Source organism: Bos grunniens, chromosome 10, assembly GCF_055505025.1.
Source record: "Bos grunniens cultivar Pamir isolate PY7600 chromosome 10, Bosgru_T2T1.0, whole genome shotgun sequence".
NCBI lineage: Eukaryota > Metazoa > Chordata > Mammalia > Artiodactyla > Bovidae > Bos > Bos grunniens.
The window spans coordinates 79,304,717-79,328,670 of NC_141174.1; the positions used below are offsets into that span (position 1 = coordinate 79,304,717).

Here is a 23,954-nt window from a genome sequence, read left to right on the forward strand (position 1 = left end):
AAGAATGAAGGGATGGAGCCAAAGCAAAAACAATACCCAGTTGTGGATGTGACTGGTGATAGGAGCAAGGTCTGATGCTGTAAAGAGCAATACTGCATAGGAACCTGGAATGTTATGTCCATGAATCAAGGCAAATTGGAAGTGGTCAAACAGGAGATGGCAAGGGTGAATGTCGACATTCTAGGAATCAGCGAACTAAAATGGACTGGAATGGGTGAATTTAACTCAGATGACCATTATATCTACTACTGTGGGCAGGAATGCCTTAGAAGAAATGGAGTAGCCATCATGGTCAACAAAAGAGTCCGAAATGCAGTACTTGGATGCAATCTCAAAAACTACAGAATGATATCTGTTCATTTCCAAGGCAAACTATTCAATATCACAGTAATTCAAGTCTATTCCCCAACCAGTAATGCTGAAGAAGCTGAAGTGGAAGGGTTCTAAGAAGACCTACAAGACTTTTAGAACTAACACCCAACTGTCTTCATTACTGAGTCTAATTAGCATGACAGGTTAATGAATCTGAGAGACGAGGTGTTGGGGCAAGGACTTTATTTGGAAAGCTGGCTGACCAAGAAGATGGCAGACTAATGTCTCAAAATAATCATCTTGTCTGGGTCTGAATGCCAGGTTCTTTTACAGAACAGGGAAGGGGAAGGTGAGGAAACAAAAAGGCAAAATTAATCTGGCAAACATCTCCTAGAATGGCAAGCCTCAGGCAGAAGATGTATTAATTTCTTCTTTCCTACCATCCACAGGTGGACAGGCCATGAACAAAAGCACTTTAGCAGTCAGGCAGAGGGGTTGATTCTCTGAGGCAACCTATTATGTATGATTATAATAACAAAAGCAATGAAAAGCAAGTCAAAGGAACAGTTTCAACAGGTAGAATTGGTTCTTCCCTCAGTGCTTGGAGTGTGTAGGAAAAACAAAGCTTGAATTTTACTCTGCTTGACACATACCAGCTGTCTAGCCCAGAGGCCCATCTACCTCCTGCCTCCGAAACTCATCCTGAGTTTTCGAGTGCTCAGTCGGTCAGTCGGGTCTTATTCTTTGCCATCCTGTGGACTGTAGCCCACCAGGCTCCTCGGCCATGGGATTTTCCAAGCAAGAATACTGGAGCTGGTTGCCATTTCCTAGGGGATCTTCCCGACTCAGGGATTGAACCCCCATCTGTTTCGTCCCCTGCATTGGCAAGTATATTCTTTACCGCTCCATCCCCTGGAAAACTCTTTCAAATGGGGGTTAGTAATAATAGAGAATAATTTTGTGTGAAGGAAAGCTAAATCATTATTGGCATATAAGAAGCATGCTTTTTGATGAATATTCCTTTCAGTTAATAGCTCTGCCTTATTCCTGATTCAAGCACTAGACATTTATGACCACAATGCAAAATATCTATATTTGTATTGATTGTTATTATCTTTATCTATGTCATTATCTTTATCCATAGCTCTCAAGAAAGTCCCCTGGATCAAACAGGGACTCATAAACAAAAGGTTAGATGGAAAATTTTGAAGTATAGATATCAGCTTTTTCTGACTTTTTTCCACTTTTATTGCCTAAGATTTATTTATTAATATATATCAGGAGAAAATATGAACGTCCATTTCACAAGTTCAAAATTATGTATAAAACATTGAATGTCACCTTTTTCCTCCACTCACACCCCTCTTTAATCTGTTTTTAGTTCAGTTGAGACCAAAGGGTGGGGCTTCCTGTCACAGAGTGTCAGCTGAGCAGGGTTTGTAGGCTGAGCTGATTGGCTGCAGGAGGTGAAACATCCAGACAAGTCATGACACTCACCACCCTGGGTTTGCTATGTATTTTGTGAATATTTTCCAGCAACAAGGCAAAGAGTCATGAAAAGGCTAGTGGACACTGTACTGGGGCTTTTGTTTGCCCAGGTTTGCTGTGAGTTGGGGCTGCCCCACAGGGGAATCTGAAGGAATGAGCAGCTTCTCTTTTGTTGAAGGAGGGAGAGGAGCTGACAAGTCCTGCAGACTGTCTATCCTTATCATTTATGGGGTTGGGGGTGTACTTTCCGGGTTTTGCAGGAGCTCTGTGACCCTCACCTGTGACTGTTTCTCTCCTTCTCATCAGGTGTGAGAGGGATGGATGTGGCACAGAGTCCCCCAGCCCTGAGTCTCCAGGAGGGAGCCAGCTCTACTCTGCGGTGTAACTTCTCCACCTTCGCAGACAGTGTGCAGTGGTATCTTCAGAACCCCGGGGGCCGCCTCATCCACCTGTTTTACGTTCCTTCAGGGACAAAGCGAGATGGAAGATTAAACGCCACGACAGTCCCTGCAGAACGCTGCAGCTCACTGCACATTTCCTCTTCGAAGACCACAGACTCAGGCACCTACTTCTGTGCTGTGCAGCACAGTGCTCCCCAGGCACCTGCAGCCTCTACACAAACCCTCCGCGGGCTCAGCCCCTCCTCCAGCCACAGTCACACTGTGAGGCCACCACAGGGCATTTGCAGTGCTTAACGTTACTCACCTACATCAGTACAGTTTAAATAAACCACAGATACTTTTTGGCCCTACAGATTATGGACTTTAGTCTTTATCTTCCCTTCTCAATCTGTGTCTCCTTCTGCACTAGAAACTTCTAACTGGGAACCATTAGAGTAGTTGATAAGAGGATAGAATTAAAATAAATATTTAACCACATCTTCCCAGGTGGCTCAGTGATAAAGAATCTGCTTACCGATGCAGGAGACGCAGGAGACATGGGTTTGATCCCTGGGTGGGGAAGATCCTCTGGAGGAGGAAATGGTAACCCATTCCAGTATTCTTGGGAAATACTGGGAAATCTCATGAACAGAAGAGCCTGGCAGGCTAACAGTCCATGGGGTCTCAAAGAGTTGAACATGACTGAGTGACAGAGCATGCTTGCTGAACTCAAAAATGTTAAAAAGTGAAAGGAATTAAATGAAATCACTCCAATAAAGATATTATCCAGCTTAGTTGCCTTCTCCAGAATGTTCACATCTGCCTCACCATGAAGTGTTCCAACAGACAACTGAAAATATTTACATGCCATCCTACTACTGTGGAAAGCAAAGAAAAAATGTTTGCTCAATGTTTAATATGAACTTGATAAGTTAAAACAAATGAGTTCTCTTATAATTCTGGGTTGAAGAAGTATGAAATCAATTTTACTGGTTACAGTCATGATCTTGGCTGGTTGGTTCCTTCAGAGTCGGACCCGACTGAAGTGACTTAGCAGCAGCAGTATCAGAGGCTTTAAGGAAGAATCCATTTCCTTGCGTTTTTCTAGCTTCTGGAGGTCACTTGGATTCCTTGGGTCATAGCCCTTCCTTGAATCACTGCAACCTCTTACTTCTACCACCTCAGCTCCTTTCTCTTCTGGAGTCAAATACTCTTTTGCTTCTAAGGTGTAGGAAATTAGTAAATAAACAGAAACTCATTTAAATAGAGTTGGGAAACAGGGGGAGCTCTCATACTCTGTGAAGATAACAGGATTAAAGGGCTGAAGAAATATGCCACCTTTTTTCCAGGCAAACACTGGGCCAGTGAAAAACCATGGACTCTGTTCACTCTGTGTGTGTGTGTGTGTGTGTGTGTGTGTGTGTGTGTGTGTGCAGGGGCTTCTCTTGTTGTGGAGCACTGTCTCTAGAGTGCATGGGCTCAGTAGTTGCAGCACATGGGCTCTCTAGTTATGGCACATGGGCTTAGTTGCCTGGTGGCCTGTGGGATCTTAGGTCCTTACAGGGACTGAACCTCATCCCCTGCATTGGAAGGCAGATTCTTAAGCCCTGGACCACCAGGGACATCCCAAAGTAAACAAATGTAAACGTCTGTTTACAGTAGCCCTCCCAACTTCCTTTTCTTTTCTCTTGTCCTGTGGGGACTTGCATGAGGCTTGCCATGGTTGCAGACCCCAAATTGCAATCCTTTGCTGATCCCAAATAAACTCATCTTTCTAGAGAAATATCTGATAGTCTTTTTTTCTTTTTTTCATGTCAGCAAAGGATGCATGGTTATGTATAGGACCTATCCAGATAATCCAGAATAATTCATATCAAGATCCTTCAACTAATCCCACACCCAAAGTCTACTTTGCCACATTTTAATCTAATTAAAACTATTAAAATTGAAACATGGTTGACTTACAATACTATATTAGTTTCAGATGTACAGCATAGTCATTTGCTATTTTTGATAAATTACATACCATACAAAATTACTTTAAAATATTGATCGTATTTCCTTGGTGTACATTACAAACTTGCAATTTGTTTATTTTATAACAGAGTGTGTGCCTCTTGATTCCTCTCACCTGGTTCACGCCTACACGCCTCTCCCATCAGTGACCACTAGTTGTTTCATTATGTCTGTGAGTCTGTTTCTGTTTGTTTGTTTTGTTTTTCAGATTCCACATATATGTATTAAAACATACAGTTTACTTGTCTCACTCTGACTTATTTCAATAAGTATAATACCCTCTGGGTCTATCCATTTGTCCCAAATGCCAAGATTTTACTTTTTTATGGTAATATTTCACTATTTATATCTATATTTTTTTAATTTTATTTTATTTAACTTTACAATATTGTGTTGGTTTTGCCATATATCAAAGTGAATCTGCCACTATATTGATCTAGCTATCATTTAGATCTTCTTTATCCATTCGTCTATGATACGAATGAACACTGAGATGTCTTCAAGATCTTGACTATTGTAAATAATGTTTCTGTGAGCATTGGGATGCCTATCTATTTTTGAAGTAGCTCTTCTGTTCTTTTTGGATAAATACCCAGGAGTGGAAGTTCTGGATTATGTAGTAGTTCTAGTTTTAATTTTTATAAAAAAATTGTCAGTCAGTTTGCTGTTATCTTTCCCACCACAGCCACCAAAACTAGATAGGATCCCAGTGGCTATCTCTCCCCACCCCGCAGAGGTGCTGCCTCCTTTCTAAGCACCTGAGGAAGGATAAGACTCCAGGTCGCAGGCATCATTCCACTTTTAATCTAGGGAGGGCAGAGCGGGAGAATCTCCATACTGCTTTCCACAGAGGCTGCCAACTTATATTACTACCAGCAGTGCACAAAGATTCCCTGTTCTCCACATCCTCACCAACCCTTGTTATTTCTTGCCTTTTTGATGACAGCCCTAGTAAGGTGATTTGCTCATTTGTTGTTCTGATTTGCACTTTACTGATGACTAAAGACACTGAGCATCTTTTCATGTGCCTGTTGGCCATCTGTATACCTTTTTTGGTAAAATGCCTATACAGGTCCTCTGCCTAATTTAAAATAAGATTATGTATTTGATATTAAATGTACAAGTTCTTTATATATTTTGGATATTAAATCCTTGTCGACATGTTGTTTGCAAATATCTTTTCCCTTTCAGATTTCCTTTTCTTTGTGTTAATGGTTTTCTTCTCTGTGCAAGAGTTTAGTTTGATTAGAAAAAAAATATTATAAAGATGAATGTCACAAAGCATACTGTCTATATTTTCTTTTAGGAGTTTTATGATTTCAGCTCTTACATTTTAGTCTTTAAAACATTTTGAGTTATTTTTATTCATGCTGTGAGAAAAATTCCTAGTTTCATTCTTTTACATGTAGCTGTTCAGTTTGCTCAAAACCTACTTATTGAAGAATCTCTCTTTGCCCCCACTGTATATTCTTGCCTCTTTTGTCATAGATTGATTGATCATAGATGCATGGGTTTATTTTGGTTCTATTTTGTCCCATTTATCTTTGTCTGTTTTTGTGCCAATACCATACAACTTTGGATTGCTATGACTGTGTAGCATATTTTCATATCAGAGAGTGTAGTATTTTCAACTTTGCTCTTTTTTCTCAAAATTGGTTCGGCTGTTGAGGTCTTCTATAATTCCATACAAATTTTAGGATTATTTTTTTTAATTCTATGAAAAATACCATGGGTAATTTGATGAGGATTGCATTGAATCTATAGATTGCTTTGGGTGTATGGATATTTTAGCAATATTAACTCTTCCAGTCCATGAACATGAGATATCTTTCTATTTATTTGTGTTGTCTTAAATCATTTTTATCAATTCTTAAAGTTCTCAAAGTACAGGTCTTTCAATTCCTTTGTTGAAATTATTGCTAATTATTTTATTCTTTTAGATTCAATTGTAAATTGGATGTTTTCTTAAATTCTTTTTCTTGTAATTCATTATTAGTATATAGAAATGCAAAAGATTTCTATATATTAATTTCATACTCCAACTTTACTGAGCTTTACTTTCATTTATTTATCCTAATAGCTTTTTGATGGTACCTTACAATTTTTTGTACACAACATCATGTCATTTGCAAATAGTGGCAGTTTCTTTCTTCAAATTTGGATGGCTTTTCTTTCTTTTTCATATCTGATTGCTATGACTAGGACTTCCAGTATTATGTTAAATAGAAGTGGTGAGATTTGCAGACTTGTCTTGTTTAAGGTCTTAGAGAAAAAGCTTTCATTTTTTAAAACAATTGATTGTGATGTTAGCTGTTGGTTTGTCATAAATAACCTTCATTATTTTGAAGTACATTTTCCCCATATCAAGTTTATTGAGAGCTTTTATCATGAGTGGATATTGACTTTTGTCAAATGCTTTTTCTGCAACTGCTGAAGTAACTATGTGGTTTTTATCTTTCATTCTGTTGTTGCGGTGTATCACATTGATTGATCTGAGGATACTGAATCATCCTTGCATGCCTGGAATAAATCCTAGATGATCATGATGTATTATTACAAAGTGTCTTTTTAGGATAGTTCTAGTTCACTTGCTTATTGTTTCATTCCGTTGGGTTTCTTAAACATTTCTGTACAGTTGCTGTCTCAATAATAGATTCAATAAATAATGCAAAAACAAAAACAAGCTAAACTCATGTCATCAGTGTGCAAACAAAAAATAAAAAGACAGCAGTATTAAGTGTGTATTAAGCAGTATTAATTTAGAATCTATTTAAAGACATGATCTCTTCAGTATAAAGGGCTCTTCTTGATTTGATGTTGCCATTATGGGAAGAAAGACAGCTCCTTACACTGACTCAGTCTGAGGGTCAATATTTCAACAAGGCAAAATCTCCTTCTGTCTCAAGAAATCACTGGTTCAAGATGAAGACTTGCTTACTTATTTCAGTGCTCTGATTGATGTTCATAGGTGATGAACATGAATTTTTAAGAAGCTATATACATTTTTTTCTGGATAACTTCTTTCTATGGCCACAAAGGGGCAATGCTGCTTCGGAGATTACTGTAATGCTTGTCCCACAAACACATATTCTTCAAGTAGCCATAAAGGATCCCTTAAAAATCCACTAAATTATTATCTCCTATTATGGTTCCGTTTACATCTATCAGTCATGTATGAATGTATGTATGTTTCTATCTATCCATCCCTCTACCTAGGTAGTATCTATATGTATTGTAGTCTAATAGTTTGAAAACATGGGTTTGAAAATCAACACTTCTCTTAATGATACATGTTGTCCTCAAGAATATGGCCACATTTAGCTTCTCTAAGATAAATATATACTTAGTTAATCTGTGCCTAGAGTTCATGTCCTCCATCTTTATGGGAAATGTAGTAGTGGTGTAAGTTCCAGTTCAAGTATCGCCTCCATTAAAACTGTTATCTGGCTGAGTTAAGAAGCCGAGTTTATTACTTTTTTCTTTGTCGTATCTTAGAGATACACATTTCTCCTTAGTAGCTTTTACCTGATTGTACTTGAGTCTTGGGCCTCAGTTGACTGAAGATGGGAACTGTCTCTTTCCTTCTTGAGATCCAAGTATTGAATATTAAGTAGTCACTTAGCTGCTGCTGCTAAGTCATTTCAGTCATGTCAGACTCTTCGCGACCCCATGGACTGCAGCCTCCAGGCTCCTCTGCCCATGGGATTTTCCAGGCAAGAGTACTGGAGTGGGGTGCCACTGCCTTCTCTGAGTCACTTAGCAGCACTCATTAAATATATATTCAGATGCATTCATGAATGAATAAATTAAAAAGAAAACATCAGAAGTCTAACAAACAATAAAAGTTCCCCTTAGAATAATGGGGTAGATGGGATTAGACTGAGGAATGAGAACTTTTATTATTTCTCCTGTTGGACTGTAATGATGCTTTCTTTGATTGAATTTGAGCTGACATCAAATACAGAGACAAAATTCTGGGCTTCAAAACCATGTGCTTCTTATTTATTTTAACTTTACAAATAGATGGGGAAACAGTGGAAACAGTGTCAGACTTTATTTTTCTGGGCTCCAAAATCACTGCAGATGGTGACTGCAGCCATGAAAGTAAAAGATGCTTACTCCTTGGAAGAAAAGTTATGACCAACCTAGACAGAATTTCAAAAATCAGAGACATTACTTTGCCAACAAAGGTCCGTCTAGCCAAAGCTATGGTTTTTTCAGTAGTTATGTATGGATGTGAGAGCTGGACTATAAGGAAGGTGAGTACCCAAGAACTGATGCTTTTGAACTGCGGTGTTGGAGAAGACTCTTGAGAGTCCCTTGGACTTCAAGGAGATCCAACCAGTCCATTCTAAAGGAAATCAGTCCTGAATATTCATTGGAAGGACTGATGTTGAAGCTGAAACTCCAATACTTTGGTCACCTGATGCAAAGAACTGATTCATTTGATGCTGGGAAAGACTTAAGGCAGGAGGAAAAGGAGACAACAGAGGATGAGGTGGTTGGATGGTATCACCAACTCAATGGACATGAATTTGAGTGAACTCCAGAAGTTGGTGATGGACAGGGAGGACTGGTGTGCTGCAGTCCATGGGGTTGCAATGAGATGGAGATGACTGAGTGACTGAACTGATATCTTCAATAAACTTTAATTTGTATTTGTAATTAAAAAAAGGAGAAATGCTCATCTTGTGATTTCATGGGAGCCCCTCTCTTCTCCATTGTAAAATAATGTAATCCCTGTTAAGATATCAAGTTTTCCTGCTACATGATTTTTAACCTTCTTGGAAATGTGAAGGAAAAGAAGATGAGGAATAGAGGAGAGAAATTCTAAACTAATCATATTCCATGTGTAAGGAGGGGATTTCTGCTTTTCAATGAAAGTAATTTTGAGCAAGTCTAAGGTAGAGAAAATTGAGAAGTGCTTGCTTTGAAAAAAATAGCTTTAGTTGAAAGTACTTGTGAGAAGGTGGGGCCTCTTGAAAGAATTAAAGCTCATGTGAATCTTAAGTCAGAGTTCTAGCTGGCTGAGTAGACCAGAAGAAGAACCTGAGCTGTCATTGAACTTTGGTGCCGGGAACAATGAACAAGATATTGGAAGCATCATTCTTAATTCTGTGTCTTCAAGTAGACTGTGAGTTATGATGGAGAAACCCTAGGATATCTCATAATTTGAGGGAATGAGAAAATTGGAGTATGGACAAACTCATGCAGATAGAAACTTTAAGAAGGAAATATCAGTTTGTGGACCTAATGACTTTTGATCTCTTTAAGCAGGGGTGAGTGGACAACAGAAGGAAAAAAGTGACCAAGAGCAGGTGAAACAGAGCCCTCAACCTTTGACAGTGCAGGAAGGAGAGATTTCCATTCTGAACTGTAGTTATGAGAAGAGTGCATTTGACTACTTCCCATGGTACTGGCAATATCCTGGTAAAGGCCCTGCATTCTTGATAGCCGTATGTTCAATTGTGAATGAAATGAAGGATGGAAGACCCACAGTTTTCCTCAATAAGAGTACCAAACAGCTCTCATTGCACCTCGCAACTTCCCAGCCTGGAGACTCAGCCACCTACTTCTGTGCAGCAAGTGCACAGTGCTCCCCAGGCACCTGCAGCCTGTACCCAAACCTGCAGCTGAGGCTCCAGACACACCCTGAAGTGCAGGTGAAATATACACACAGACACACACAGTTTGTTTGTGCATAAAAAGTCTTAATATAAGAAAATTGAAATTATACAGAATTTATTCTTTCACCAAAATGGAGTTGATATAGAAAATCAATTGTGAAAAGATATCTCTAAAAACTCCCAAACATTTGGAATTTTGGCACTAAATTTAAAACAACTCATATGTATGTTTAATAAGCAATTACAATGACTATTAAAAAGTATTTGAAAGAAAATATAGAGAGAACACAAACATATGTATGAGGCACAGCTAAAATAATACTTAGAAGGAAATTTATCTTTTTTAAGTACTTTCTAAAGTGCTGCACCCAATATGCCAGCAAATTTGGAAAACTCAGCAGTGGCCATAGGACTGGAAAAGGCCAGTTTTCATTCCAATCCCAAAGAAAGGCAATGACAAAGAATGCTCAAACTACTGCACAATTGCGCTCATCTCACACACTAGTAAGGTAATGCTTAAAATTCTCCGAGCCAGGGTTTAGCAATACATGAAACGTGAACTTCCAGATGTTCAAGCTGGTTTTAGAAGGGCAGAGGAACCAGAGATCAAATTGCCAACATCCACTGGATCATCAAAAAAGCAAGAGAGTTCCAGAAAAACATCTATTTCTGCTTTATTGACTATGCCAAAGCCTTTGACTGTGTGGATCACAATAAACTGTGGAAAATTCTGAAAGAGATGGGAATACCAGACCAACTGACCTGCCTCTTGAGAAACCTGTATGCAGCTCAGGAAGCAACAGTTAGAACTGGACATGGAACAACAGACTGATTCCAAATAGGAAAAGGAGTATGTCAAAGCTGTATACTGTCACCCTGCTTATTTAACTTCTATGCAGAGTACATCATGAGAAATGCTGGGCTGGAAGAAGCACAAGCTGGAATCAAGATTGCTGGGAGAAATATCAATAACCTCAGATATGCAGATGACACCAGCCTTGTGGCAGAAAGTGAAGAACTAAAGAGCCTCTTGATGAAAGTGAAAGAGGAGAGTGAAAAAGTTGGCTTAAAGTTCAACATTCAGAAAACTAAGATCATGGCATCCGGTCCCATCATTTCATAGCAAATAGATGGGGAAACAGTGGAAACAGTGCTGACTTTATTTTTGGGGGCTCCAAAATCACTGCAGATGGTGATTGTAGCTATGAAATTAAAAGACACTTTCTCTTTGGAAGGAAAGTTATGACCAACCTAGACAGCATGTTGAAAAGCAGAGACATTAATTTGCCAACAAAGGTCCATCTAGTTAAGGCTATGGTTTTTCCATTGGTCATGTATGGATGTGAGAGTTGGACTATAAAGAAAGCTGAGCGCTGAAGAATGATGCTTTTGAACTGTGGTGTTGGAGAAAACTCTTGAGCATCCCTTGGACTGCAAGGAGGTCCAACCAGTCTATCCAAAGGAGATCAGTCCTGGGTGTTCATTGGAAGGACTGATGGTGAAGCTGAAATTCCAATACTTTGGCCACCTGATGCGAAGAGCTAACCCATTTGGGAAGACCCTGATGCTGGGAAGGATTGAAGGCGGTAGAAGAAAAGGACAACAGAGGATGAGATGGTTGGATGGCATCACCGACTCGATGGACATGGCTTTGGGTGGACTCTGGGAGTTGGTGATGGACAGGGAGGCCTGGCGTTCTGCGGTTCATGGGGTCGCAAGGAGTCGGACACAACTGAGCGACTGTACTGAACTGAACTGTTTACCAAAGAAAAAATTTTGAAATAAAATTTCTAACCTTTCAACAAAAGAAGATAGAAATGGAACAAATAAAACCCAATATAATCTAAAAGAAGGATAAAATTAAAAATTCAGATTGGTGAACTCTAAAGCAAACAATAGAAATAACCGTTTAATACAGTTAATTTTATTAATATGATTAATAACATTGATCTATTCCTAGCTCGAATCATCAAGGGAACAATCAATATTATAAAAGAAAACATGAATTATACACATGAGAAAATCATATGCAGATTCTGCAGTGGGAAAATGGTAATAAAGCAATATTATTAATAAATTTATGCTGCTGGGTAACACTATAGAAGTAGACTCACAAAGGGAGAAAGCTGATTAATAAAATTGATCTGTTTCTAGGTAGAAGTATCAAGGGAAAAAAAGCAAAAGCATAAATTATGAATATAAGGAATGAAAAAGTAAACCATGCTACAGATGCTAAAAGGATAATTAAAAAATCATTGGCAAGTTCATGTCACTGAATAAGAGTATAGAAGTTACCCCATACAAGTGAGGAAAATTGATTTTTTTTGACAAAGGTGCAAAGACAATTGAACAGAGGACAGTTTTATCAGGAAATGATACTGGGACAATTGGATATTTATACGCAAATAATTGGAACTTGGCCTAAATCTCACATCTTATATAAAACATTGAATTCAGTCTCCAAATGGATCATACATTCAAATGTAAAACTATAAATATTTTAGAAGAAACCATAAGAGAAAATCTTTATAAAGTAGGGTTAGGCAAAAAGATTTTTGACATGACACCAAAAGTACAATCCATGAAAAATATTAGATTTCATTAAAATGAAAAATGATTGCTCTGTGAAAGTTACTATTAAGAGAATGAAAAAGACAAAGCACCGAATGGCAGGAAATGTTTGCAGACTATTTTTCCATCAAAAGAGTGGTATTCAGAATACAATGGACTCCTAAACTCAACAGGAAGAAAACAAACAATCCAGTTGCGAAATGAACAAAAGACTAACACAGGCACTTTACCAAAGAGGATATGTAGTAGGGATAAAAGATTATAAATAAGTATATGAACAAATGTTCAACATCAGTAGCAGTTAGGGAATGTAAATTAGAGACACAATGAGATAGCACTCCACAACTGTCATAAAGGGTAAAACTAAAAGTACTGACCATACCAAGTTCTGGCAACGATGCAGAGAAACTGGATCACTCAGGCATTGCTGGTGGGTGAATGGTATAGTTATTCTAGAAGATGGTACATCACTTTCACATAAACTTAAATATCCACTTTCCTTACAACTCAGCCATCACACTTGTGGTACTAATGCTTGAGAAACAAAAAACTTATGTTCATACAAAAATCTGTAGATGAACATTCATGGTAGCTGTATTTGTGATGGCCCTAAACTGGAAACATCATCATTGGGTAAACTGATGAATAAACATATTATTTATAGATCTTCCTCAACTTATGATGGAGTTACATTCTAGTAAACCATTGTAAGTTGAAAATATTGTATTAAGGAGAAAAAGCATTTACTACATCTAACCCTCCAAACATCTTATTTTAGCTTTATTAGGCTCAACAGTTACATTAATTTAGAGTTGGGGAAAATCATCTAACACAAAGCTTATTTTATAGTAAAGTATAGAAAAATCTCATGTAATTTATTGACTGCTGAGCTGAGAGTGAAAAACAGAAAGGCTGTATGGGTACAGAAAGGCTGTTTATGCTCCTGATTTTGGGGCTGACTAGAAGCTCAGCTCGGAGAAGGCAATGGCAGCCCACTTCAATACTCTTGCCTGGAAAATCCCATGGACAGAGGAGCCTGGTAGGCTGCAGTCCATGGGGTCACTAAGAGTCGGGCACGACTGAGCGACTTCACTTTCACTTTTCACTTTCATGCATTGGAGAAGGAAATGGCAACCCACTCCAGTGTTCTTGCCTGGAGAATCCCAGGGACATAGGAGCCTAGTGGGCTGCCATCTATGGGGTCGCACAGAGTCAGACATGACTGAAGCGACTTAGCAGCAGCAGAAGCTCAGCTCACTCCCAGCATCACCTGAGAATATCATGCTGCATGGTGCTAGCCCAGGAAAATAGCAAAATTCAAAGTATGCTCTCAACCGAATGCATATGGCTTTCTCACCACCATAAAGTCAATAAGCACAAGTCAAACCATCCTTAGTTGAGAAAAGTCTGTAGTGATTAAAAGGAACAGACTACTGAGACATGCAATAAGCTACACTGATCTCAAGAGTGTTATGCTGAGTGGAAAAAAGTCTATCTCAGAAGGCTGCTTGATGTATAACACATTGGATAGTATGGTTATGATCCATAATGATCCCATACATAAGGTATAATTCTACTTACATGACATTCTTAAAAGGAAAGATATAGAAATGAAAAGGAGATCAGTAGTTGCCAGGGGTGATCAGGGATTGCAGGGGTGAGAACGTGTGCAAAGGGACAATTTTTAGAGTGATGGAAGTTCTGTATTGTCATTTCTGTGACAGTTACAAGAACCCACACATGTGATAAAATTTCATAGAGTTATGCATCAAAAAAGTGCCCGTAAAATCAGAGTAAGTTCTGTGTTTTGATAAAAATTTATCAATGTCAATTTCTTTATATTTATATCTGTAGTTATTCTGTTAATATATATATATATATATTTCACATTATCATGCTACTGCCTAGGCTGCTGTGGGTATCATGGTCTCTTCTACTTAGTTATAAATAATTGCAAACCAGGGCATCAGCTGCCTGTCAGAACTCCGAGGTGAAATGAGACAGAGGAGTAGACATCTCAACTAAATATACACTTTTATTCCTGCATCACTAGTTATCTTGTCTTAAAATTAAAGGACTGGCACTGTTTTAGAGAACTTGTCTGTACTTTCCTTTCTACTTGTCTATTTGCCTTTGACTATTTTATGTTAATTCTTCCATTAAAACAAAGAAACCAGATGGAAGATTGACAGTTACATTCTACGTGATCTTGTAACAGTATACAGAACTTCAGTCCCCAGCTTCTGTGGTACTGACAGGTACTAAGTGTCTGCAGCCTGTAGATACCAAGTTTGGTAGGAGTGTATTATAGCACTGAGTCACAGAAAGATCTGGCATGCTTCTATTGACTTTATTTCACAAAGAGAAAAATAATGAGCCACTAACAAGTGAGACTGAACTCTTTGGGCCAATGACATAGAAAACGTGACGTGAGGACAACTCTAGGACACATGGTCTAAGAAGTATGACTCTAGTTTGGGAGGCAGCAGGTCTGAATCCCCTGATCCTTCTCAGAGTCTAATAAGTAAGACTCAATGTCAGCCTTACAGCTGGAAGACTCTGCAAAGTACTTTTGTACAGTCTGGGAACTCACAGTGCTTGAGGTAATGGGAAAAGTTGTACAAAAAATATTTTATTCCTGTTATAATTTCATAAAAGCATAGATATTGGAATAGATTCTGAAAGTCAGAAGGACTGATTTGTTATTGTTTGATCTTGAAGTAACTTATTTACAGGAAAACCTAACTAGAGCCCTAGAACCCAGTAAACAAGAGATATACTAACTATTTGGAGAAGATTGCCTTTCACCAAGAAAGCTGAAGGTCTATGAGCTTCTTAAAAGAGTCATTAGACTCTGGATGGAGGACCGTAGGCATAGGCTAAGTGATGACCAGTAAATAGATTATAAGAAGGGTTCATGGCATATACTAAATTATGTTTTATATGGGCTGGTAAAGTTATTCTGCTGAATAATTACCAATACATGTCAACTTGTTTATTCTTCTGTTCTGCTCAACTCAAACCTTTCATGAGGACTGTTTTTTTCAGGCCCCTTTCAGATATGCATAGGTCATTAGTGACCAGGTAATTCATGACCAGAGAAAGACAAGTAGACAAAATAAAAGTTTGTGGTGAGTCAGACTTTTTCTCATCTGTGCACAGACCACGTGGTCTATAAACATGACGACTCCTACTTCCTGTTGGGGGGAGCCACACAGGTACTGGGTACTATGTATTTGGGCTGCCAGGCATTCAAAGACATTGAACTCTCAGCTTGAGGCAGAGTTGATGTTCTTTCCTCTTCTAGAGAGCCTCATGCCGCTCTCTAGTCTGCTCTGGGTGTTCCTGGCCGTCACCTTCTCTGGTAGGGATGCTTCCAATCATGGGTGTGAGTGTCTGGTGTGAGTGAAAGGCCTGCACACAGACACGTGGAGCTTCACAGGGACTTGGGGAGGAAAGGAGGTTTGGGGAAAAGCATATTTATTATGATTTCAATTTGGGTTTTCTTTGGGTGCCAAATTAGCCTAATTCCTACATTATTTTGTTCACTACTTCAGCTCAGTTTTCTGATTTTTTTCCACAGGATCTGGTGTGGCCCAGAAAGTTACTCAAGACCAGCCATACGTAACCAGTCAAATAGGGCAATCTGTCATTCTGCACTGTTGGTATGAAGTAAGTTGGAGTGGGTACACGCACTACCTTTATTGGTACAAGCAGCTTCCCAGTGGAGAGATGACTTTCCTTATTCGTCAGGAATCTTCTGGCCCAAATGCAAGGAACGGCCGCTACTCTGTAAACTTTCAGAAAGCACAGAACTCCATTAGCCTCACCATTTCAGCCTTACAGCTGGAAGACTCTGCAAAGTACTTTTGTGCAGTCTGGGAACTCACAGTGCTTGAAGTAATGAGAAAAGCTGTACAAAAACCCCAGAGCTTAATAAGAGAGAGCTCCCCTGCTGCAGAACCCCAGTTGAAATGCACACCTGCAGACCTCAGACAAGAAATGGTACTCCTGTGGTTGCTTCATCTGTGGTCTAGATTAGAGGATTTAATTTTAAAGAAAAACTCCTTCCATGTCATTTGGAAACAGGTGTCCAGAGTAACTTTCTACTAATACATTCTCGGTCTTGAATTTTTGACTTTCAAACAATCATATGGGACATGCGTTGTCTAAAGTTAAATACTTGCCCCATAATACATCAAACTGGCAGCTTCATCTAAAGACCCTCACATCACAAACATGGGTCTAGTCATAGTTATCTGGAATCACCATGAAAATCATTTCCTTAGTCCTTTCCTCTTAGACTTTGTGTCACTGAAGTTACAGTCAGAAAAGCAGAACCACTAATGGTGTCGAATAGGAGATCAGTTATTGAGATTAGAATTCAGGCAATTGCTAGAGCTGGAGGAGTCTATACAAAGCTGTTATCTTTGTATCTGGTGTTGAGGCTGAATTCACTATTAGCCAGCAAGAGTAACATTTGAGGGAAAGTTGGGTACAGACAAAAGCATGGATGAACTGTGACTCATAAGGACATACTAGAACCATGAGGATAATAGAACCTGCATAACACACTAAAACTTGTCTCTCACCTCCTTTAGTGTCTCACAAGAACGAGGGACCTTGAGGAGAAGAGTGTCACCTGCTGTTATGCTACATGCATACTTGGCCCAGGATGAACAGAAGATTTGAAGATCTGGTGGGAAGTGGAAGAGTTGTGTGTCATCAATAAGATGATGTAGTTGATCAGCAGCAATGTGTGTGAGTTGCCACAGTGCCTGGAGCCCTGTACCAACCAGCAGAATTTAAAATATGGCTACTTCATGACAAGTACCTTCCAAATAGATTTCTAGATAGTTAGGTTAGGGCAGTACAAAGTTACTGCAACAGCTTAACTATTTAATTGATTTGTTAACTAGGCATCCATCAGTACCTCTTTTAACAACACAACTTTGTCATAAAGTCAACAGTAAAACTATTCTTCCTGCTGATATGATGCAATAATTCAACCAATATAAGTTAACTCCCTCCTGCAAAGATTATACCAAGTTCATTTATCCATTTTTTGGGTGATGTTCTTTCCTCTTCTAGCTGAATCACATTCTTGCATTGAATCCTGTATCTTAATAACTGAGATACAATGAGATATTAGCACATTTTATTGAAGAAGGCAATGGCACCCTACTTCAGTATTCTTGCCTTGAAAATCCCATGGACGGAGGTACCTAGTAGTCTGCAGTCCATGGGGTCGCTAAGGACACGACTGAGCGACTTCACTTTCACTCTTCACTTTCATGCATTGGAGAAGAACATGGCAACCCACTCAGTGTTCTTGCCTGGAGAATCCCAGGGACGGGGGAGCCTGGTGGGCTGCCATCTATGGGGTCGCACAGAGTCAGACACAACTGAAGTGATTTAGCAGCAGCAGCAGCACATTTTATGTTACTACAGGCAAGCAAATGAGACAGAGGATTTAAAAATAATTAATGTATACGTATCAATAACCTCAGATATGCAGATGACATCACCATTATGGCAGAAAGTGAAGAAGAACTAAAAAGCCTCTTGAAGGTGAAAGAGGAGAGTGAAAAAGTTGGCTTAAAGCTTTCATTCAGAAAACGAAGATCATGGCATCTGGTCCCATCACTTCCTGGGAAATAGATGGGGAAACAGTGGAAACAGTGTCAGACTTTATTTTGGGGGGGCTCCAAAATCACTGCAGATGGTGACTGCAGCCATGAAATTAAAAGACGCTTATTCCTTGGAAGAAAAGTTATGAGCAACCTAGATAGCATATTGAAAAGCAGAGACATTACTTTGCCAACAAAGGTCTGTCTAGTCAAGGTTATGGTTTTTCCTGTGGTCACGTATGGATGTGAGAGTTGGACTGTGAAGAAAGCTGAGCACCAAAGAACTGATGCTTTTGAACTGTGATGTTGGAGAAGACTCTTGAGAGTCCCTTGGACTGAAAGGAGATCCAACCAGTTCATTCTGAAGGAGATCAGCCCTGGGATTTCTTTGGAAGGAATGATGCTGAAGCTGAAACTTCAGTACTTTGGCCACCTCATGTGAAGAGTTGACTCATTGGAAAAGACTCTGATGCTGGGAGGGATTGGGGGCAGGAGGAGAAGGGGACGACAGAGGATGAGATGGCTGGATGGCATCACTGACTCAATGGACGTGAGTCTGAGTGAACTCCAGGAGTTGGTGATGGACAGGGAGGCCTGGTGTGCTGCGTTTCATGGGATCACAAAGAGTCAGACATGACTGAGCAACTGAACTGAACTGAACTGAATGTATACGTGAATATATTCATATCAAAATGAAAAAACATTAACATTTTTTTGTTACTGCAAATGACCACATAACTGTAGCTGGTATTTATAACTACTTCTGTTATCCATTCCATAACCTATTTGCTTATATATAGGAAGCACCTCCACTCACTGCTGTATTGAATTCCTATACAACAAGCACCTTATTCAGCAACAATGTTATGTAAAATGCTATAAAGATGAATAAGGAATTCTGCAAGAGGGCCATCATGGTTTTGGCAGAAGTTTGCAAGACATTGAAGAAGAATCCCAGGGTCTATTTAAGTGGAAATAATCTTTCCAATACTCATGGAAGATTGATATATTGTATTCTGGGAAATATCATTTGAATGATACCTGTTTTCTTATCAGAAGCAATAGCAGTCACCCAAAGAAAGCAGTTCTACAGTTCTTAAAGAAAACAGACAAAACTTTCAAGCTAGCTTCTTATGAACACGAAAGTGTATTTTTAAATAGTCTTTATTAAAAAAATAACTGCCAAGAGGGTAGAAAGTCAATTCCAGACTGGTAGACCATATTTGCAATGGATATTTCTAAAAAAGAACTCAAGTGCAGGATATATGAAAAGCTCATAAATCAAAAAGAAAAGAAAATAGTTAAACAGAATGGAAAAATCTTGGAGATTCAATTTAGAAATATTATATCCAATAGCCAGTAAACATACAAAAATTACCTTGATTTTATTATTCATTAGAGAAATCAAAATAATACCTACCTCCTCTGGGTGTTCCTTTCGTGTCTTTTCTGCATGCTGAGAGTGTCAATGCATCAGTGTAGCTAGTAGATATAATCCTAAAAATATAGAGAAGAGTAATGAGTCTCCAGGAAAATAAGTGATTAAGTATCTTTCTAGAAACTCCCATCACTGACCTGATATGGAAGGGAAAAAAAAGGAGTAGAAGGTTACAGAGCTGGACATTGAAGGAAAGGTAGGTTTTAGTAGAAAAAAGAAAGTTGATATTTATTGTGCTTACTATAATTCAGGCAATGTAGGATGCATTTCAGATTCATTATCTAATTTAAATATCAAAACTCTAATTTTATTGTTCCCAAGTTTTTAATCTGTGAGAAATGCGACATAATTTTTCTAACTGTGATAAGCATCTCTAATTTTTATTGCCAGGCAGTATGTAACATCTTAGAGGGCTTCTAAAGAGAAAGACTTGGACTATGGAGAGGCACTTGACCCCAGGGTGGCTGGATGTCTTAATGGTGGTGACATTTCTGGTTAAAACTGGAAGTTAAAGGGAACCAGAAAAGAAGATGCCAAACCATAGGTACAATTGCCCCAGGATCAGTATATGAGGAAATCATCCACTAACCAGTTAACAGTGCTGAATGCTTTGTTCTTGCTCAGTTGCTCAGTTGTGCCCAACTCTGCGACCCTATGGACTGCAGAACGCCAGCCTTCACTGTCTTGCACTGTTTCCCAGAGCTTACTCAAACTCATGTCTGTTGAGTCGGTGATGCTATCCAACCATCTCGTCTTCTGTTGTCCTCTTCTCCTCCTGCCTTCAATCTTTCCCAGCATCAGAGTCTTTTTCAGTGAGTTGTCTCTTTGCATCAGGTGGCCAAAGTACTGGAGCTTCAGCTTCAGAATCAGTCCTTCCAATGAATATTCAGCTGAATGCTTTAGCAAGTTTCTTATGCAATAGTGTCCTAGGAAGAATAAGTGGCTCAGAGAAAGAAGAGATATTATTACTTAAACACTCTAAACATGTTTCTATATCAAGACCTGTGTCCCTTGCCTTTGCCCTCTCTACTGTAATGCTATTACCCAAAACACCTACATAGTGTATCTCTGAACTTCCCTTACATCTTTACCAGAATGTCACCCCTTGGTGAAAGCTTTATCTAAATGTTTCTATTTTCCCTCCTAGAGAATCAGGTTCCAGCACAGTGGATGCAGCAAGCATGAAAGCTGAAGCACTGCCACCTGGTGTCCCACTCAAACACTTTGTGGGGCCTACACCAGCCTCCTTGCTCCCCACAGTGATCATGGGTCAAATTGTGCAGAAGCCCAGTCACCATAGGAGCTGCCATTGCTGAAGCAGTTAGTAAACTTTGGCAATGCAGAAATCAGGAGTGAGGGGATTCAGGAGCACTGGCTGCTTTTTAATCTTTTGCCTGCCAGATGTGAACTTGATTGACTTCAAATGATATATTGAACCTGGAGAGTAATAAGCTACCTTGGACAGAAAGTTTGGAATTGTTGCACAAGGTGGGAGTTTTTTCCTCTGAAAAGTGAATTTTGTCTACTGCTCTGTCTCTCTTGTAGTATAGAAATATGATGAGAAGTGGGAGCAGGACTCAATAATGGGAAAAAAACAAACAATCATAGCAAACATGACTTTGTATATTTATTTAATATTATAATATTAGTAATACACCCAATGTCTCAACATAGCACTCTAATGAACAAACTTCCCATTAACAATAAGAACATGATTAGATACTTATGTGCTGTGTTAGCAGAACACAACAACTTAGGTTATATTTCCAGATCTGCCACTCATTAGTTGAGTGATCTTGGGAAAGTGACTTAATAATTTTTATGCTTCAGAATTCTGTTTTACTAGCTGCAGGAATGCCATGGCTGTTGGAAATATACCTAGGTTGTTCTGCATATAGATCCTCAAGTAGATCTGAAACTGAAACAGACTGTTTAATTTTGATAATTAATAGAGATACAGCCATGCCCTTTTAAATAGCCCTATTAGAATAAACATACTGTCTATGGCAGATGGGTACCAGAGTGTAATGAAGTACATACACCTTCAATAAACATCAAGGTCATGTCAGCTTATCTCTTGTATAGCACCCACATCCATTTCCTCATTTCTAAACTCTTTGCTACTCTTCTAATTCAGCCATTTGGTACATCTTTCTTGTATAACTGCAGGGACCTCTTAGGTTTCTTCCTGGCTTTACTCTCAACTCCTTGAATCTAATTTATACATGACCTGGAGTAACAGGCAAATTTGGCCTTGGAATACGGAATGAAGCAGGGCAAAGGCTAATAGAGTTCTGCCAAGAGAACGTACTGGTCATAGCAAAAACCCTCTTCCAACAACACAAGAGAAGACTCTACACATGGATATCACCAGCTGGTTGACACCAAAATCCGATTGACTTTATTATTTGCAGCCAAAGATGGAGAAGCTCTATACAGACAGCAAAAACAAGATCAGGAGCTGACTGTGGCTTGGATCATGAACTCCTTATTGCCAAATTCAGACTGAAATTGAAGAAAGTGGAGAAAACTACTAGACCATTCAGGTACGACCTAAATAGAACCCCTTATGAATATACAGTGGGAGTGAGAAATAGATTTAAGGGACTGGATCTGATAGACAGAGTGCCTGATGAACTATGGATGTAGGTTCGTGACATTGTACAGGAGACAGGAATCAAGACCATCTCCAAGAAAAAGAAAGGCAAGAAAGCAAAATGGCTGTCTGAGGAGGCATTACAAATAGCTGTGAAAAGAAGAGAAGCGAAAAGCAGAGGAGAAAAGGAAAGATATACCCATTTGAATGCAGAGTTCCAAAGAATAGCAAGGAGAGATAAGAGAGCCTTCCTCAGCAATCAATGCAAAGAAATAGAGGAAAACAATAGAATGGGAAAGACTAGAGATCTCTTCAAGAAAACTAGAGATACCAAGGTAACATTTCATGCAAAGATGGGCACATTAAAGGACAGAAATGGTAAGGACCTAATAGAAGCAGAAGATATTAACAAAAAGTGGTAAGAAGACACAGAAGAACTGTACAAAAAAGATCTTCATGACCCTGATGGTGTGACTACTCACCTAGAGCCAGACATCCTGGAATGTGAAGTCAAGTGGGCCTTAGAATGCATCACTATGAACAAAGCTAGTGGAGGTGATGGAATTCCAGTTGAGCTCTTTCAAATCCTGAAAGATGATGTTGGGAAAGTGCTGCACTCAATATGCCAGCAAATTTGGAAAACTCAGCAGTGGCCACAGGTCTGGAAAAGGTCAGTTTTGATTCCAATCCCAAAGAAAGGCAATGCCAAAGAATGCTCAAACTACTGCACAATTGCACTCATCTCACACGCTAGTGAAATAATGCTTAAAATTCTCCAAGCCAGGTTTCAGCAATACGTGAACCGTGAACTTCCAGATGTTCAAGCTGGTTTTAGAAAAGGCAGAGGAACCAGAGATCAAACTGCCAACATCCGCTGGATCATCAAAAAAGCAAAAGATTTCCAGAAAAACATCCATTTCTGCTTTATTGCCTATGCCAAAGCCTTTGACTGTGTGGATCACAATAATCTGTGGGAAATTCTGAAAGAGATGGGAATACCAGATCACCTGACCTGCCTCTTGAGAAATCTGTATGCAATTCAGGAAGCAACAGTTAGAACTGGACATGGAGCAACAGACTGATTCCAAATAGGAAAAGGAGTACGTCAAGGCTGTATATTGTCACCTGCTTATTTAACTTATATGCAGAATACATCATGAGAAACGCTGGGTTGGAAGAAGCACAAGCTGGAATCAAGATTGCTGGGAGAAATATCAATAACCTCAGATATGCAGATGACACCACCCTTATGGCAGAAAGTGAAGAGGAACTAAAGAGCCTCTTGATGAAAGTGAAAGTGGAGAGTGAAAAAGTTGGCTTAAAGTTCAATGTTCAGAAAACTAAGATCATGGCAACTGGTCCCATCACTTCGTGGGAAATAGATGGGGAAACAGTGGAAACAGTCTCAAACTTTATTTTTTGGGGCTCCCAAATCACTGTAGATGGTGATTGCAGCCATGAAATTAAAAGACGCTTACTCCTTGGAAGGAAAGTTATGACCAACCTAGACAGCATATTAAAAAGCAGAGACATTAATTTGCCAGCAAAGGTTCGTCTAGTCAAGGCTATAGCTTTTCCAGTGGTCATGTATGGATGTGAGAGTTGGACTGTGAAGAAAGCTGAGCGCCGAAGAATTGATGCTTTTGAACTATGATGTTGGAGAAGACTCTTGAGAGACACTTGGAGTGCAAGGAGATCCAACCAGTCCATTTTAAAGGAGATCAATCCTGGGTGTTCATTGGAAGGACTGATGCTGAATCTGAACCTCCAATACTTTGGCCACCTGATGGGAAGAGCTGACTCATTTGAAAAGACCCTGATGCTGGGAAAGATTGCAGGCAGGAGGAGAAGGGGATGACAGAGGATGAGATGGTTGGATGGTATCACCGACTCGAT

The 23,954-nt window shown here is 39.3% G+C and overlaps 2 long non-coding RNA genes across 2 annotated transcripts; one reads left to right on the plus strand and one right to left on the minus strand.

The window, feature by feature from the left end:
- Positions 1 to 1,788: 1,788 nt before the first annotated feature.
- LOC147365079 (uncharacterized) lies at positions 1,789 to 2,553 on the plus strand. Its single transcript, XR_015135131.1, has 2 exons — positions 1,789 to 1,917; positions 2,107 to 2,553. It is a non-coding gene; the product is annotated as an uncharacterized LOC147365079 (long non-coding RNA).
- On the minus strand, positions 2,107 to 21,552 carry LOC147365080 (uncharacterized). Its single transcript, XR_015135130.1, has 3 exons — positions 20,052 to 21,552; positions 19,445 to 19,521; positions 2,107 to 2,262 (listed from the first exon to the last, which is right to left on the minus strand). It is a non-coding gene; the product is annotated as an uncharacterized LOC147365080 (long non-coding RNA).
- Positions 21,553 to 23,954: the final 2,402 nt, after the last annotated feature.